The sequence below is a fragment of the Nicotiana attenuata genome, unplaced genomic scaffold (genome assembly GCF_001879085.1).
Source record: "Nicotiana attenuata strain UT unplaced genomic scaffold, NIATTr2, whole genome shotgun sequence".
NCBI classification, from domain to species: Eukaryota; Viridiplantae; Streptophyta; class Magnoliopsida; order Solanales; family Solanaceae; genus Nicotiana; species Nicotiana attenuata.
The window spans coordinates 84,235-104,670 of record NW_017672342.1 but is presented as its reverse complement, the minus strand read 5'-3'; positions in this window follow the sequence as shown (position 1 = coordinate 104,670).

The following is a 20,436-nucleotide window of genomic DNA, read 5'->3' as shown; positions in this document are numbered from 1 at the left end:
CTATCTTCCGATCTGCGACTCCTGATATTAGTTATTACTTTAGCCTTTCATAGGTGCTGAGGGATATTCATGATAAAATCCTTTAACAATTCAATCCTTCGTCTATGACCTGGGCTCAATTCTTTCTTTTAACGTATACCAAAATCTTCTACGGATGTATATGCTGCAGGTATAAAACTCCAAACTCTTAAATGCCCTCATAACGTCACCAACTTGGGATCATTGATTGAATAATTTCTTTCGTTCCTTCTTAGCTTTCTTTAAGGTAAGCTATTAATTTTCCTGGTCTTTCTGCCCCCTTGTTGCGTGCATACTTAGCTTATCTTAGTTCCTACGCATACCAGAGTTTTCGTGCAACACATATGATCTCGAATATTACTTTAATTTTACTTCATGTTCATTAGCCACGGTAGGTGCCACTTTCCTTTGGAGTGCTTACAATGTTGTTGTGAGACTATTTTCACACGCCCATTTCCTCTTTAGGTCCTTGTGCTTAGGTTGAAGCCTTCTTCATTATTTCCTCAGCTAGTCTTTCGTTGTAGTACTTAGGGAGGACCCTTGACTCTTGTAAAGCTGTGAGCTTATTACGGACCTTTTGATGTCCTTCCTTGCCTATAATTATCCGTAGTTGCTTACCTCCATGCCCTTGTGCTTGTAGGGTTGCTTCTAAACTGATATTTTGATTGTCTCCCCAGTGGCACTCTCTTTTATTCCCGTAACATTCATACGATACCTTTAACTATCCCGACTCCTATTTGAATATATCTTAAGTATTATAATAATATTACTGCAAGGCTGAATTCTCCATATTAGGGTTCAAAATATTTATCTTGCATGATCTGCTGATTTGTCTGTAACCTCTTGTCTAGTCATGACTAGGCTCTTCCTGAATCAACTACTAATTACTCGTTGGCTCATTCTCATATCCATATTACGCGTAAGCTTTCTTGGGTTATTTCCTTTATCGTAACTTATATCTCACACTAGCTCCTCATTTATCAAAAACATCCCGGGCAGGAACCCTTACTTCTTTTTTCTTGGCGTCGTGCTTACATAATATTATGGAATCACATTGTAACATTTGAATAAGTGCAATCTCATCCCTTTCTCATTTTTTAGCGCATTCTTCCTTTATCATTCCATAGTTACTAGATCTATTTAATTCTGACTTAGTGCCACACCATTCCATATTCCCCCCTTTAGGGGAGTACTAAGAGGTGGAGCTACGACGACCTGCCTATAGATGTTTTTCCTATTCATCTTTGGCGTCCTTTGACATCATCAATGACCCTTACTCGCCTTGCGGTAATCTTTCTGTTACCAAGGATAACAAACTTCCTTACTCGCGATGGTGACACTTAGTGTAACTGGGACACACAGCCCCTTAAGCTTGACTTTGCTCACATTGCTTGCTTTAAGGAAGCGTCTTCCTAAGTGACCATTCTCTGAATTTATCATGGATCTTCTTCTGTTGTCTATTCTATTATCCCTAGAACGCAATCCGAAATTCTCATGATGCTGACTATTATCAAATCACCCAGTCCCTAATTCATTTTTAGTTTATCTAGTTCACCAGTCCATACTGATTTCTATTACTCTAGGGTCTAACTTTTCCTTCTGTTAGAGTTGCGAACTTATTTCTCGAAATGAGGATATGACTGTATGGCCTATACTCTTTTGTTGTCTTAAGTCCCATCACCTTTCGTCTCTTTCTTCATTTGACTATAGATTCGGTAACACTCTACCGTTGTCATCCATGTATCACATATTACAAATAATTCTTCCTTATCTCTCTTCTCATTACTCTTCTAATATTTCTGCCTATCCCTTTATTGTGAAAACTTCAATACCTCATTCTTTCTCTTTTAGCTCTCCTTGCTTCATTCATCGGCTCTTCGGGTTGCTCAACATCCTTGCTCTACAAGGGACGAGAGTCACACTAAGGTAATATTTATCCCTTCCAGGCTTTCAGTGCCAATCTTTGTAGTGCTCATATCTAGCTGTACTATTTTAGAGTGCAACACCAGGGTATCTCACGAGGAGATGTATTAGCACATTTGCAATATTCTTCGGAAATGTCAACTGACACGAACAATCCATCAATCATGTTGGGTTACTCTAACCCTAGCCGGATCCTGATATCCCATTCTCCTCTTATACTACTTTTTTTAACCCCCATAGGGCATAACCGAAATAGGTGAGACCAATTGTACATACCTCTGTTACTATTGAAGGTAACTCAAAATGCTTATATCTCTATGTCTGAGTTGAAAATACCGATAATCTTCATTAACTGGGTACCTCGTACCCTTTTTCACCTTGCTTCTGTTTCTTGCTGGAACTTATGTCTACTTTCTGATTCTCTTTTTCTTTTTTTTCTTTTTTTATCGTAAAAGTGGATAGGCATTCTTGCCTTAGGGATCCTTATCAAGAAGCATACACATCTTAGTATACACATGGTCTACTGAATACTTCATATTTATCCATCATACGCATGATGCATAAATCGAGCTCTTCTAACTCAACTCTTCCACAACTATATCTCTTACCACATGTCTTTCTTGATGCAGGCATCGTCGTATTATGAATAAGATAGAGTTTAGGAAATTGAGTTCTTACAACTGAGTTATACCATACGATCTAGAGTAAGAAAAAAGATTGACAGTCCAAAATGACGTGTAGCCTCCTGCTGATAAGTGTGGTGCACAACACACCCATAAACAAGACTCTATTAGACACGACTTGTAGACTCCCAAGGACAGAACTGCTCTGATACCACTTTGTCACGACCCAAACCGATGAGCCGCGACAGGCACTTGGTACCTTACTCAACCAAGTACCAACATAACGTATCTTTCCATGTCATACTATCATAGATAACTGAGCCGGAAGCCTGCAGTGAGATAAGTAGAATACAACATGTGATACCAACTTATACATAAGACATACAGGCCTATAAGACCAAAATAACCACTCGTTTACTGAACATAGGCTGACAAGGCCATACAATCATTTACGTACATGACATCTTTCTACAAGCCTCTAAGAATACATAATTTTCATAAAGGTCGGGATAGAGTCCCGCCATATCACACAATACACGTCTAAATCATACTAACCAAACAAGCAACTCCGAAGCAAATGGAGAGCACCAACATCTTCCTCTGAGCTGATAACTACTTGGAGGGCTCTTGACCAGTCTATCAATACCTGCGGGCATGAAACACAACATCCCCAGGCAAAAGGGACGTCAGTACGAATAATGTACCGAGTATGTAAGGCACATAAATAAGTATGTAACAGACATGGAAGAAATATTGAGCAAATGACTCAACCTGTAAGTCTGGATAACTCTGTAATTCATGAAATAATTATAGTGTCATGCATATGCGTATGAATGTCATGTCGGCATAGGTACATGTTTCATAACATCATCAGGCCTCTGAGGGCATCCCATCATATCATCTCGGCCACTGTGGGCAAAATCATCGATGTATATCAGCCGATCAGGTGGTGGTGCGTATATAACGCCATAACATTTCCTATATCCCATACACATACAAACACACACACACACACACACACACATATATATATATATATATATATATATATATACACGTATATATAACGCCATCTGGTTATGGGTCAATGTGCATATATAAATGCATGAAATGCATATGAAATACGTTAATAAAATCTATCGGTACGTCATAAGACCATTATGCCTCTGATCAATATCATGAAATAAACTTTACCAACTTACGTATTTTTGAGACCCATGAACAGATGATAGAATAATATGACACATGGGAGAATAAGAATATACACATCTCTAGCATTTCTACGAATAGAGTAATTTATGGAAGTTGTGCATTTGCTCGTTTCTCTTGTGTCGTATAGATCATTCCAAAAGAAAGAAGGGATAGCCTTAACATACTTGGAGTAGGAAAAAATCCGTACAATATTCTTGAGAAGGATTGCACCGCACTCCTTTAGAATTTCAAAATCTCGTTATTAATGTGCTAAAATTCTCGTTGATTGAAGAAATTATGTTGTAGTATTTTGTAGGAATTTCTACGAATTTATATCAATTTGTAACAAATCACCTTGCTAATCTCCAAAACCGCACGTCTGATTTGTAGTCTTTGAGAATGAAATGATCTTTATAGTTAAAATCCTAAAAAATGAAGTTAGCATCTGATTGTTAGTGTTGTTGTTGTAGTATGAAGTTTTCAAAATTTCCTCACTTTTGTTCTTTATCTAGCCTTTCTGAATATATCATGATTTTGTCAAAATGGATTGATATCCTTGGGAGATAAGTTTAATGACTAATATGACTCCACCTTCTACGTGTAAATAGCTTAAGAAGGCAAGAGTCACTTACTCCACTTGCTAAATTGACTAAATGAATTAATGTCCATGTGCCTACTAATTGAATGGACTAAAGGCATGTGTCGCAATTTGTGTAAGGCAAAAGCTGCCACGTGGGGGTGGGGTGGGTATTTTAATCTTATCCTATAATCAATTAATTAATTAGGTAATATTCCGCTACCCGGTAATTAACCAATTACCCGCATAATTAGGAATTATCACAAACTACTTAAAATACTATTTACTTTTAATAACCTTTGTACACCTTACTATTATAGTCATGTGATACCTTGTATGGTACTAGTCCATAAATATCGGGTATTATCGATCGACCCGTATTTTACCCCAAATCAACAACCTTTAACGAAACTCATTTTCTTCTATTTGCTTACCTTCTCTCCCTCACGAATTTACTCATTATGTGTTTAAAATAGCATAATGCTTAGCCTACGTCAATTAACTGAAGACGAAACTTTAACATACGAAAATGCGGGATGTAACATAGGTGGTAGCTCAAGCTTGTACACCACCTGACCAATTCTCTGAATGATATTGTACCGCCCGACATACCTCAGGATCAATTTCCCTTTCTTACCAAACCGCGTTACACCCTTCATGGGGGAAACCTTCAAAAATACCCAATCATCTTCTTTGGACTTCCAATCTCTGCGACAAATATCCGAATAGGACTTTTGATGACTCTGAGCAGTTTTCAACTGATCCTTAATGACCTTTACCTTCTCCATAGACTGATGCACGAGGTCTGGTCCTATCAATTCCACTTCACCAATCTCGAACCACCCAATGGGAGATCTACATCTCCGACCATATAAAGCCTCGAATGGTGCCATATGAATACTAGCATGATAATTATTGTTGTAGGAAAATTCTATGAGTGGCAAATGATCGTCCCAGCTACCCTTGAAGTCAAGAACACAAGCGTGCAACATGTCCTCAATCGTCTGAATAGTCCGCTCTGCTTGCCCGTCAGTCTGCGGGTGAAAGGTTGTACTAAGATTCACCTAAGTACCCAAACCTTACTGAAATTTCTTCCAACAATTAGCCATGAATTGTGCCCCCCGATCCGAAATGATATAAACTTGAGTGCCATGCAACCTGACTATCTCCTTTATATACAACTAAGCATATTGTTCCGTTGTGTCGGTAGATTTAATTGGAAAGAAGTGTGCTGACTTCGTACGCCGATTCACAATCTCCCAAATCGAGTCAAATTTATGAGGTGTGCTAGGCAGTCCTACCACAAAGTCCATATTAATCATCTCCCACTTTCACATTAGGATTTCTATGTTCTGTGCCAACCCACCATGCCTTTTTGAAATAATGTTAGTCAATTCTATTCCGGGGCTTAGTCAAATGGAAAAGGTTGAGAAATTTAAGACTTAGGCAACAGGTTTTGTTACGACCCCGATTCGCCCTCCGTGAACCATCGTTAATAAACAATTTGCGGAAGAAATAATTAAAAACCGAAATAACAAAAAAAGAAACAGTGTATAAGATGTCGCTCGGCATATACAGTACCAACTCTCGAAACTAACAACATTTCCCAAAACCCGGAATCTCATGAAATCACAAGCTTTTGAATGTCTACAAGTATCTAACTCCAGAATGTCTAACAAAGAAAAATACAGAAGGGCTAATACTTAAAGACAAAATAGAAAGGGACTGTTCGGTCTGCGGACGCGGCAGATATACCTCGGAGTCTCTACAACTGCCTCGCCTCAAGCGTGATAAGACTGAGTGGAAGTACATGGATCTGCACATGAAAAACATGTGCAGAAAGGGCATGAGTACACCACAACGGTACTCAGTAAGTGCCAATCCTAACCTCGATCGGGTAGTGACGAGGAAGGTCAGGGCCCTACTGAGGTTAAATGAAAAACAAGGTAAAACAGTATAGGAGAACACAGTATAATCAGGTGCAACAGTAAGCAGTAACACAGGATAGAAAGAGCAACAACAGCTATAACATAAATAGAGAAATCACAGAAAGGCAATACAGCTTAACACAGAGATAACTGTTGATACCCAATTTTTCCATGTATTTTTTAATATGTAAAATACCTTCAAAATAGCATGTATATGCATATATAAGTATGTCCCAATGTTTTATTATTTTTTATAATTTTTAAAAAAATTTTAAATCAATTTATTGTCTTATTTTATCAAGAAAAAACCTAATAATTATTCCCAAAATTATCATTTTGGTAATTCATTTATCGGATTCTCATACTTACACTAAAATATAGTTAACATAATTTTTGTGCATTTTTTTACAAATTTATTTAGTATTTTAAAAGCTAATTACATATAATTGAAATATTAGCCTCTTTTAAGGTTTAATTTTGTTTATAATTATAAAATTGACTTCAGTATTTTTAATTTGATAATTACGTATTATTAATCATTTCGGTACGTTTAATTTATTTTCAGAAATTATTCTACTATTTTTATAAAATAAACAAGGGAAAAATGGCTATTTAAATATTAGCCCATTTTCATTTCAATTTTTAGCCTGATTTGGCACCCCAATTAGACCCAATCCTAAAGCCCAATTACCCAGCCCAAATCCTAATCTACCCGACCCACGACCCCTTTAAAATAACCCGCCCGGATCCCCATTCAATCCAGGCCGTTGATCAAAATGATCAACGACCACCATTTAATCTTTCCTTTTTAATTTCCCATTACCCCCTAAACCTAATCATTTCTTACCGGTAGCCGCCTTTGAATTCCCATTCTCTCTCAAACTACTCTCCAACCCTAGACGCCGCCTTTAACCACCACCCCAAAATCGCCTGAATCCATGGCTTCCAAAGCCATTAAGGGCCTGTACCTGCCTCCTATAACTCCTACATGCTTGATTATCATAGTTTGAACACCAGACCTTGAAGAAGTTTGGTCCAGACCTTGGTCTACTTCAGTGTTATGCTGTCTCCGGTCATCTTCGACCTTGTTCCGGCCAGCCATAGCTATTCAAGCCTGTCTCTTGGCTTCTCCTGCTCAGATCAATGACCTTCCAAGCCTTTCTCATCATCTGGGTTCTTCTGAAACACTAGCCATCGAGGTTCTTCTGATTCTTTTAGATCTGTTATAGATCTGTGTTTTCTCCAAGCTTTTAAACATTTTCTCAAAGTTTCTTTCAAGGCTTTACCTTCAAAACTCTTTTTACCTTTTCCGATTTAGGATTCTGTTAAGTCATTTCAAAGCTTTTCTGATTTTTAACATGTTCTACTGCGTTTTTCATGTTGTTCTTCTACTAGAGTATGCATGTTAGAAGTTTTAGTCCTCTTTGAGACTTCTGAATTTATTTGTTAGTATTCTTTGCCTGTACTTGCTTTCATCTCTACACACGATTGATGGTGAAAACCCTAAATTTGGGGATTCATTCGAGTTTTGAGACTATTTGTTATGTGATTTTCTTGTTCTTCATCTCTGAACTTGTTTGGTTTCAAAACCCTAATTTCTTTGGACCTATTCGAGTTTCTGAAAGCTGTTTCATCTACTGCTCGACTGAGTTTCGAAATCTTTGTTTCAACTTTTGTTTCTTTGTACGATTCTGACTTCCTATTAAGCTCTATAAGGTCTTTTACTTGACCCTTTGGCATGCTATTGGATACTTTCTCTTCTCTGTTACTGAGTAACTGAAATCGACCTATGTGACTACCTGTGTTTGCTACTATATGATGTCTCTCTTTGTCCTAAATTCAGCCTTGCAGGCTTAATGCTTATATACTTTTATATGCTGAATTTCCTTCCGAAATGACCTTCAATTTTGGGATTGATTTCAAACCTCCTTGATTAATTTTGATTGCGTTCATGTGTTAAGTGATTGACTCCTTCCTTATTTCGCCTTGCTGATTTCCTTGTTCCTTGGGTTGATTTGGAAAATTTTCCTTAGACCTTCGATTCCCTTATATCTGACTTGATTTATTTGTTTATTCATGAAACAGTAATTTTCCTTGATTTACGATGTACTGATTGTCTCTATATTCTGCAACTTTACTTTATTTACTTACCTTATTTGGTTAACCGAGTATTTCAAAGATTCTTCCCTTAATTAAACCCCTATGTATTTACCCCTAATTGTATACTTTGCACAAGATGTTTACTTGGTCTATTTCCTTAAACATTCTATGTCCATTGTCGTTTAAGTTTGAACTCTTTAATTAAAGAAAGTCCTTGTACTGATTGATTTTAATTGGTACATAGTTCCATAATTACAACTAAACTATGATTCTTGCCTTATTTTTGCACCTGTTTTCAAGCTATAAATGCCCTGCTCTCTCATTAACACAACACACACGAACACTCTTAGTTTCTGAACTCACACTCACACTCAAAAGTATTCTCCCTTGTTACTTCTATTGTGGCCTGCTCTCAAGACCTGCTACTTTGCTTTTACTGTATTTTGCTCTTTGAAACTGGTATGTCCTGATTAAGATTTTCAGCAATCACAACAATGTGTTTACTTAATAGTTTTACCCTCTTGTTTGCCTACTGCTTATGTTTAGTTCAGTACTTACTTTAGCATGTTGTGTTTGATGCTAATGGTTTGTTTGAGGCCTGACAGTATTAAGTATTACTGTTTATGACTCGAACTTGATTCCCCTGGAATCATAACCTCTAGGTCACCATCATATGTTGTGTATTCTTGTTGATTTTGTAAGCATAACAGCACTCTCTATTGTTGTGTATGCCCAGAATTAGCTAATGCCTAAGTACATAGGCTCTTTGCAATCCCCAATCCCTGAACCCCTTTGGGTGAAATCCTCAATCCTGTAACTGTTTCCAGCCCCTCTTCCCCTCTTCTGTGCTTTCTTAGTTCTTTAAAACTCTGCGTCTTCACTTGCACTCTCTCTTAGACTTAAGTTCTGCCTCCCTCTTGTGAGCCTTGCCTTGGGACCCTTTGAAGCTCCCTCTGAACTTGAACACTTGAGGGCTGGCACTTCCACACTGCACTTGTCCCTATTCTGGTAATACAATTTGTGTGTGAGCACTGCCCGGAGTTCCATTGAGGCTCTTAGGGAACTCTGACATACTCAAATTGGAGAATGGCTTTGGATCGATGGTCTTTGAGTTGGTCTATCTCATAATTCAGATAGAAAGTCAAGAATCAAGCCTTTTAGGGGTAATTATTTTCTTTGTATTTTTCTGATGTACTTGTTACTCTTGTTTGTAATAGTTTGTAAAGAATACTCGGGGCTGGATAGTAAAACAGCGTTGGGGTAACTATGCATGCAAAGGGTAGAAATCATGCCTATAGGATTGTTACAATTCTGCATATTCAACTATATATATAGAAACCATGCCTATAGGATTGTTACAATTCTGCATATTCAACTCTACCTAGAAATCATGCCTATAGCATTGTTCCAACGCCATTTTGCATAATTCAAATTGCATTTAGATACTATGTCTATAAGGTTCAATTTCTGCATTTAGATACCATGTTTATAAGTTTTAAAACAAGTTCTGCATTTAGATACCATGTCTATAGGGTTCAATTTCTGCATTTAGATACCATGTTTATAAGTTTTAAAACAAGTTCTGCATCTAGAAACCACGTCTATAAGTGTATAAAATCAGCAACGTGTAGAAAACATGCCTATAGGAGTTTCTAAATGGATCTGATTCGCTTCACCCATTGCTAGACGTAAAATCAATAATAATGCATACCATCACCTACAGAGCCTGTAATCAATTTGTTAATTCTGCATCTCTTTTTTGGATAATCTAAGTCCCTCAATGTTAACAAGCATGCACTTTTATGATTTCTAACAATTCATTTTTTTAGCTTTACTGTCTTACCACCTTCTAGGTTCAATAGATACCATGCCTATAGGATCCCGTCTGAGCACTTAGGCAAACTTTAGAGTAATAGTAAAAACTGAATCAGTTTCTGTTAATTATTACAACCAGCAGGCAGTCCTGATTTGGGCTTCTCATCTGAATTATGTAATAAACCAATCTGCCCCAATCCTTTAGACTCCTTCATATTTAATTTTAATCAGACCTAACCAGTATGTGAAAGTCATGCTAATTATATGCTTTTTCTGTTCAATGAGGTATATCTGAGCCTCTGCTTGTTTATATGCTTTTCCCCATAATATGCAATACGTGTTTTGTTTGTCGCCTTAGAATTTTTACCTTTGAAACTCCAAATAAGCCTAATATCCTTCCCTTCTTAGGATTAGTAGTCTTATGTGCCTCCGGGACAGATAAGAGTGGGGCGGGTAATAGCATGCAATAAGTAATCGAGACCAATCTGCGCTTTAAATACCTTAACGGGGTGGGATGGGTAGATATGGATATGATGAAACTAGCGGCTCATGAATGCTGCCGGGTTGGACGAGCACGTGTAGCCCCTCATTGAGGAGTGATTATTGGACATTGTGTGGGGTGATCCATATTATTAATAAACCTAGGACCCCTCTCCCTTCATTCTTTGTTTCTTTTCCTTAGCATTTTAACTCTTTATTTTTTCAAAATCAGCTTTTCTAATTGCTCTTGCAAACCTTGTTTACTTTCAAACCATTATGTGCTGAAATCCCCTCTTATTTGAGCCTTATTTGTTTAAATGTTACCTGCATCTCAATTCACAATAATTGTCTGGCCGAAAACCACACTAGTAGATTCTGAGGGGTGCCTAACACCTTCCCCTTAGAATAATTTCAAGCCCTTACCCTATCTTTGGTTATTCAAATCGAACTCTTTTGGTGTCCAAATGCACCCTAATCATTAGGTGGCGACTCTTCAATTGCAAATCCAGTTACCAAAAGGAATGAGTTGTCCCTCCAAATGTCATAAACCCGATTTCGAAGGAAAAAGGGGGCACGACAGCATGGCGACTCTGCTGGGGATTTTTTAGGCTTTTACCATTTCAGGCTATTATTGTGAATTTATGCTTCTTTATGCGTAATTATTTGTTTATTTCTTTTAAGCATTCAATTTCCTTTTCAACTACAAAACTGACTTGTCTTTTGCTTTCCTTTTTGCTTTCCTTTAATACTGCTTTAAATTATGCAAAATTGTTGCATTTACTGCTTCCTTAAACGTGCAAATACGTGACAACATGTCTTTAATTATTGCATAATTATTGATACGCGGCGCCTTCCTGAGATTCCTTGGAAGGGCGACGTACGGCTAGGCAACTGATGTCAGTTCAGTTGCTGTCCGCCAACTGAGGTCCCCTCCGTACGCTAGACGAGATTGTCAGTGCCGTACGGAAAAACCAATGTCAAGAGCAATTGAGATAACAGAAATGAGAATTCAGAATGAAAGAAAGCTTGATTGCATTAATGAAAGCTATTACAGAAAAGCAACGCGGTGTCGAGGGGGAGAGACACCAGTACAGAGAATTGCTTGCTTGCTAGAAAGTTTTGATTGCTTGATCCCCCCTAATAGTACTTAAAAAAAATAATCCAAAGTTACAGGAGTAGACCTAATTAAGCTAGAGAAACATAATGGAAGTGCATGAAATAAACTACTCTATATTTACAATGAAAATGACTTAGTTTTCTATAAGGCAGCAGCAGGTCCGTTGTCAGCAGCAGTGTCTTTGGCACCACGGTCTGCACGCGCGGCGCTGTTGGCTTCTGCCTGCGGCATGGCACTCGCGAGGGATATCGGTGGGGCGACAGAGGCACCTGCGCGCTTGTCACTTGGCGCGGCCAAGACCACGGGGCCGTCCGTGGCGCTAGGCATTGGGAGGTTCGCTAGGACGCCACGGGGCGCGCCCAAGGGGTCATGGGGCATGGCTGGAAAGCCGCCCATGACATTATGCTCGACATCATATTTCACTCGTGCCAAACAAATACCATAGCAACGCTTATAATGATTTGTTGCGCTCTTCCTATATTATCACCCCCTAAATCCGGAAAGGCATATTTGCGGTAAAACTAGTCGATCAACGGTGCCGTTGACAGTTTCGAGCCTTCCCCCTTGAGTTGTCTGCTCAAGGGTACCAGTCTAAAACCCGATAGAAACCTCACTCTGTTTAACTGTGCATGCATCATGGTCAAACCTAGCCGAGTCAGTTATGTTGTCCGCATAATGACTCTTTAAGATAGCCTTGTCCCAAGTCCATTGGGTTTCCTTAAACCCAAAACAGACATCATCACGTTCTGTGCATTTATTTGGAGAACTAAATGCTTTTATGCCAATTATTGATGTTAACTAGTCGAGTCCGGTAGGGGTAGGATCTAACCCTTCTATCTTGCAGATAATGAGGCACGAAATCCCCAGATTCAGCATGGTTACCAACATCCACCCGAGACTGCTAAGCTGGTGGAAAGATCTTCATTCCAGTGACCACACTTTTGTCCGAAAATATCTAGGGAATCTACCCTCCCTCCTGGAAATCCAACCCAACAACAAGATCATGAAAGCTACTACTCTATTTTGGGATTGTGAAAGGTCCGTCTTCCGCTTTGGGGAGATTGAGATGACACCTTTGCTAGAAGAGATAGGAGGATTAGCCGGTTTGGTACGGGAGACTCCGGGTTTATTGATGCCTGAGAACCGCAAGGGCAGGGGTTTCCTCAAAATGATGGGTCTGAAGAAGAATCCAGAACTGACATGCCTCAAAGAATCCTATATCCCCTTTGATTATTTGTACGAGAGGTACGGTCACAGCTAATCCTACTGTACCTATCCTGATGAGTTTGCCATCACCGGCGCCTTCCTTGCAAAATAATCTTCAATGAGGCTCTTGTAGGCTTTGAGGTTTGTTCCCCTCTCCCAAGTATTCTCTTCTGCATCACAGTCCTGCCATTTCACCAAAACTTCTTGGTGATCTTTCCTTGAGGCATGAATCACTCTGTCATCAAGGATAGCTTCAACACGCCTTTTCCCGGTTGAATTGGGACCTCGAATACTGGGTATTGTGAGCTGGCTCCTTGAAGGATCCTCCGTGTCTTCCCGAAAAGGTTTCAGGAGACTGACATGGAAGACAGGATGAATTTTCCACCAAGCTGGGGTATCCACCCGGTATGCAACCTTCCCAATACGCTTCTCAATGGACAAAGGTCCAATGTATTTTTGCAATAGGCGAGGGTCATGGACCCCTGCAAATAAGTACCGCTTTGGAATTTTGACCATCACTTTGTCTCCTACTTGATATTCAACAAAGCGACGATTCTGATCAGCATGCCTCTTCATCCGCTTTTGGGCTTTGACAAGATAGCTCCGCACTATCTCCAGATTCCGCCTCCACTCTTTTGAGAAGCTGGTAGCTCGAGGAGATTTAGCCATGTTTGGTGCATTCACAGTGTGTGGGAGTAGCGGTTGCTGTCCGGTAACAATTTCAAAAGCGCTTTTGTTGGTACTAGAGCTCTTTTGTGAATTGAAACACAGTTGAGCAGCATCCAGAAGCTTCACCCAATTCTTCTGCGATCCGGTTACAAAGTGGCGGAGGTATTCCTCCAACATACCATTGAACCGCTCCGTCTGGCCATCAGATTGCGGATGAAAACTTGAGCTGTGACTCAATTTTGACCCAAGGCACTTGAAGAGTTGGGTCCAAAAGTTGCTAGTGAAGCGTGAGTCGCGGTCACTAACAATGTCTTTGGGCAGGCCCCAATATTTGACGACATGAGAGAAGAAGAGTCGAGCTGTATCTTCTGCTGATATATATTGTGGGGCTGCAATAAAGGTGGCATACTTAGAGAACCGGTCCACCACGACTAAGATGGTTGTGAGATCTCCGACCTTGGGCAATCCGGTGATGAAATCCAGGGAAACGCTTTCCCAAGGTCTCTTTGGAACAGAAAGTGGTTCCAAGAGTCCCGCTTGTGTCAAGCGGTCCGACTTGTTCTTCTGGCATACTAGACAAGTCTTCACATACTGAGCGACATCATCGGCCATTTGAGGCCAATAATAGGCACGACAAAGTAACGCCATGGTGCGTTCTTCACCAGGATGGCCGGCCCACAGAGTATCATGACATTCCGTTAGAAGAGTCCTCCGCAAATCTCCTCCTTTAGGAACATAAAGTCGGTTCCCTTTTACTTTCAGAAACCCATCTTCCATGTAGAACTGGCGAGTCTTGCCCTGTCCTACCAAATCAACCAAATACTGAGCAGCAGGATCCTTGATGAGTAGATCCCGTATTTGGTCCTTGATGGATGTGGCTACCTCGCTCCCCCTTAGGGTGGCGAGTAGGCACACCGACGCTAGGTCAGCTCTCCGACTGAGCGCATCAGCAACATGATTGGTCTTTCCACTGCGATACTCCAAGTTGAAGTGGAATTCAGCTAGGAGTTCCTGCCACCTAGCCTGTCGACCATTCAGCTTCGGCTGAGTCATGAAATGGCTAACAGCTGTGTTGTCTGTCTTGACCNNAGAAATGAGAATTCAGAATGAAAGAAAGCTTGATTGCATTAATGAAAGCTATTACAGAAAAGCAACGCGGTGTCGAGGGGGAGAGACACCAGTACAGAGAATTGCTTGCTTGCTAGAAAGTTTTGATTGCTTGATCCCCCCTAATAGTACTTAAAAAAAATAATCCAAAGTTACAGGAGTAGACCTAATTAAGCTAGAGAAACATAATGGAAGTGCATGAAATAAACTACTCTATATTTACAATGAAAATGACTTAGTTTTCTATAAGGCAGCAGCAGGTCCGTTGTCAGCAGCAGTGTCTTTGGCACCACGGTCTGCACGCGCGGCGCTGTTGGCTTCTGCCTGCGGCATGGCACTCGCGAGGGATATCGCTGGGGCGACAGAGGCACCTGCGCGCTTGTCACTTGGCGCGGCCAAGACCACGGGGCCGTCCGTGGCGCTAGGCATTGGGAGGTTCGCTAGGACGCCACGGGGCGCGCCCAAGGGGTCATGGGGCATGGCTGGAAAGCCGCCCATGACATTATGCTCGACATCATATTTCACTCGTGCCAAACAAATACCATAGCAACGCTTATAATGATTTGTTGCGCTCTTCCTATATTATCACCCCCTAAATCCGGTAAGGCATATTTGCGGTAAAACTAGTCGATCAACGGTGCCGTCGACAGTTTTGAGCCTTCCCCCTTGAGTTGTCTGCTCAAGGGTACCAGTCTAAAACCCGATAGAAACCTCACTCTGTTTAACTGTGCATGCATCATGGTCAAACCTAGCCGAGTCAGTTATGTTGTCCGCATAATGACTCTTTAAGATAGCCTTGTCCCAAGTCCATTGGGTTTCCTTAAACCCAAAACAGACATCATCACGTTCTGTGCATTTATTTGGAGAACTAAATGCTTTTATGCCAATTATTGATGTTAACTAGTCGAGTCCGGTAGGGGTAGGATCTAACCCTTCTATCTTGCAGATAATGAGGCACGAAATCCCCAGATTCAGCATGGTTACCAACATCCACCCGAGACTGCTAAGCTGGTGGAAAGATCTTCATTCCAGTGACCACACTTTTGTCCGAAAATATCTAGGGAATCTACCCTCCCTCCTGGAAATCCAACCCAACAACAAGAGGAATCTACCCTCCCTCCTGGAAATCCAACCCAACAACAAGATCATGAAAGCTACTACTCTATTTTGGGATTGTGAAAGGTCCGTCTTCCGCTTTGGGGAGATTGAGATGACACCTTTGCTAGAAGAGATAGGAGGATTAGCCGGTTTGGTACGGGAGACTCCGGGTTTATTGATGCCTGAGAACCGCAAGGGCAGGGGTTTCCTCAAAATGATGGGTCTGAAGAAGAATCCAGAACTGACATGCCTCAAAGAATCCTATATCCCCTTTGATTATTTGTACGAGAGGTACGGTCACAGCTAATCCTACTGTACCTATCCTGATGAGTTTGCCATCACCTCATTGGGGTATATTCATCGAAGGGTCTTTGTATTCATGTTCTGTTTTCTGGGGCTGGTTGTGTTTCCAATGAAGAAAGCGAGAATCCACACCCGACTAGCCATGGTCACTAAAACCTTAATGGAAGGAATTGGAGGGCAACCATTCAGCATTGTACCTATGATCATCGCGGAAATATAACGAGCCCTAGAAAAGTGTCAACGGGGAGCTAGTCACTTTGAGGGTTGCAATTTGCTACTTCAGCCGTGGCTCATGGAGCATCTACAAAAGGGTGAATACCGATAAGAGATTCAACGAAGGGACTAGGGCGATCATATCGCTTTCCATCACCCAAAGCGAATGAATTATATCCCTGGTATGTTTGCTCAGCCGGAGGATGCCAAAGGATAGTTCGAGCTATTTGATAATTTGACCGAGGAGCAAGTACAATGGATGTTCGAATGGTTTCCGACCGAAGAATTCATCGCCCGATCCCGAGACGCACCTTTTCTGATATTGATCGGTCTGAGGGGAACGTACCCTTACGTCCCTCTCCGAGTTATGAGGCAAGCTGGTAGGAAGCAGGTTGTACCCAGGGTCGACAAGATGAGTCACTTCCGGGCTGACTTCCAGGATGATGATAGCCTTACAAGTGCCAAACTCAGCATATGTGGCACTGCAAGATCGTCATGGGGAAAGATACCATCGAACCAGATAGATACCACGCCGGTTGTACTCCCTACTATTCCGGCTGGTTGGAGGATAATCATAATGGTCTGAGTCAACTTGGGTTTGTTCGAGGTCACAGGATCATAGATGAAAAGGCCGAGGCATAGGTCAAATACAATCAACTACGCAAGAGAATCCGGGAATGCGAGAGCGAGCACCGTGAGATACAGGAAGCCAATCAAAAGTTAATTGAGGAATGGAAGGACATGGTTGTCAATGCCAACAAGCGACTAGGATACCTGGAGCGAGGCATAGTGGAGCTGGAAAAAAGGTTCCTCAAGAGGGTCGAAGACTGTCAGAATGCTGAGAGGAATTAAGGCGGACATCTAGCCAGAGCCTACCTGTTGCTGGGACTTCGCGAGTTGGGAAAGTTGTTCGATGGAGCCAGGGATGCCGAATCTGGGGAAGGTCCTTCTGGGACCAAATAGATAGGAGTTTTACTTCTTTTTATGAAATGTAATAAGGCCAATGGTCACTAGCGACTTTTATTTCCTGTTATTTAGTGTCGATTTGGGATTCGTCAACTTTTTTATCAATAAAATGAGGCATTTAGCATTCCAAGTTCTCCAAATCAACTTGTCGCTAGGCCTACCTCGGGCACAAAGAGGTCCCCAAATTAAGACACGCTTTACATTCTCGCACTATGTGTTTAAATATTGCAACATCTTTTTATAATTCTCACTAACTTGTTACCTTTTTTGTTTTTACTTTTTGTTTATTATTTCCCCTCCCAAAGGTCAGTTCGTGAACTCTGGCAACATCATCCTATTTCACAAGATCCAGGGGCCCTCCACCCACTCCTCCTCTCAGTCCTGTCAAAAACAAGAACAAAGGGAAGATGGAAGATTTGAACAATGCCAGAAAGGAGAACTCAACTGAGCGGGTAGAGGTCACTCATGGTCACGGTACTCTGGTTCCCAAGGAAAATGCATCTCAACTGAACAAAAGCTGCTGAAATTCCAAGAAGAACTTGATCAGGTTCAGAATCTGGCAAATCTGGCATTTTCCCTCACTACTCCAGATGTCAATTTCCCAAATGCTCAGAACCCTACACCTCCACAGAACATTCGAAGCAACAGAACCATCCCGCTCCTCACCACCACCGCAACACCTGCCATACTTCACACAATACCCTTCCAACAATACCCCGCTGCTCATCCCAGAACCACAAAACTCCACAAATGACCACTGCCACACCCACCATAACACCCCCATCTACGTGGAAACTATGTCGCACTCCACCCAACCCATCTCAAGCACACCCGAGTCTGATGATAAAGATTTGCTTATCAAGAACCTGGCTGAAGAACTTAAGAAATTGACTAGCAGAATTCAAGGCGTTGAAGGAAGGGAATTGAAGGGCTGAACTATGAAGATCTTTGCATACAGCCCGATGTCAAACTGCCCGAGGGGTACAAGCCTCCTAAGTTTGAGATGTTTGATGGTACAGGGGATACGAGGGTCCATTTGAGAACATACTGTGACAATCTGGTTGGAGTAGGAAAAGACGAGAAAATCTGCATGAAGCTTTTCATGAGGAGCTTGAAGGGAGAGGATTTATCTTGGTACATTAGCCAATATCCAAAGAAGTGGCCGAACTGGGTAAGCATGGCATCCTACTTTATGGACAGGTTCAGGTTCAACACGGAGAATGCGCCGGATGTGTCCTATAGTCAAAATCTAAAGAAAAAGCCCACAGAAACATTCTGCGAGTATGCTACTCGCTGGAGGTCCAAAGCTGCTAAGGTTAGACCTGCCTTAGAAGAAGAAAAAATGAACAATTCTTCGTTCGGGCTCAAGACCCATAGTATTATGAAAGGCTGATGATGATCGAAAGCCACAAATTTTCTGACATTATCAAACTGGGAGAAAGGATCGAAGAGGGCATCAAAAGTGGCATGGTTACGAACTTTGAGGCCTTGCTATAAATAAGGCCTTACAGTCAGGAGTTGTGTCCAAGAAAAAAGACGTAGGAGCCGTAATGGTTGCACAAAGAACCAAATCTCCCATCAAATACCAAACATACCCAATGCCTCTACTCACATATCAGCCTACCCCAAGCTACCAAGCACCCTCACCCTCTTACCAAACCCCACCACCCACTTATCAACCACCTTCCACATATCAGCCTACTTCACCCAAACATTCCCAACCCGCACATGTTTACCAAGCCTACAATACTCAACCAGCCCACTATCAATCCCCACCTGCACGCCAAAACTTCCCTAGACCTCGACCTAACTTTGACCGAAGACCTCCAAAACAATATACGGCTATTGCTGAACCTATTGACCAGTTGTATGAAAGACTTAAAGCTGCTGGTTATGTCACCCCTATCCCTGTTGCAACCCCTGAGAACCCTTCTCAGTGGGTTAATCCAAATAAATCTTGTGCATACCATTCTGGCATGAAAGGACACACAATTGACGAATGTCGTTCTCTAAAAGATAAGATCCAGACTCTAATTGATAACAAGATTATTGTGGCAAAGGAGCCTGCTCCAAATGTCCTCAATAACCCTCTGCCTGACCACAAGGGAGGAGGCGTTCACATGATTGAAATAGAGGATGATTGGGATCCCAAAGGCTCGATCGGTTTGATCACAGAAGGTGACGACCCAAAGAAACCAATAGTCACCCTTAATCCGATCATAGTCCAGATTCATCCCTCTAGAGATGCCGAGGTAAATATGTCCATACCATTGGAGTTTGAAGAATCATCATATGCAAAGACGCCAGCGCCAATTGAGGTCGAATTCGTGTCTCCAGCAAAGGCACCCACACCATTTGAAGTTGCAGTTTTACCGCCCAAGGTGCATGCTCCATTCGGAGTAAAGATAGCCATGCCAATTCCAGTGGCGTTGTCAGATATAACACTGTTACATACAAAGGCTATACCATGGGACTACACAGCTGAGGCAAGAAGGAAAGGCAAGGTTATGTTCGGAGAAGCTGTTACGGCACAGGGTATGACGAGAACTGGTAGAGTTTATACCCCAGAACATCTGGCTGAGTCGAGCAAGCAGGCTTCTAGCCGGCCAACCATCACCGAGACTGGGCCAAATGATCTCTAGAGAAAGATACAGGCCAAGGAATACTCGGTCATTGACCAGTTGAACAAAACACCGGCGCAAATTTCTATCCTTGCTTTGCTACAAAATTTTGATGCACACAAGAATGCTTTGTTAAGGGTGCTGAGCGAAGCATATGTGCCAAGCAACATCACCGGCGGAGAGATGGCTAACATGGTAGGACAGGTATTGGAAAGTCACAAGATCACTTTTCATGAAGATGAGCTGCCACCAGAAGGGTTGGGTCACAATAAGGCATTGCACATCACCATGCATTGCGAAGTTTATTTTATCACCAGAGTCCTGATTGATGGGGGATCCAGCCTCAACATTTGTTCGTTGGTAACACTTAGGACATTAGGTAAGGGACTGCACGAGATCAAGGACGGGGCCATCAACGTAAAAGCTTTCGACGGCTCCCAAAGGTCTACCATTGGGGAAATTAGTCTGTGTTTGCAAATGG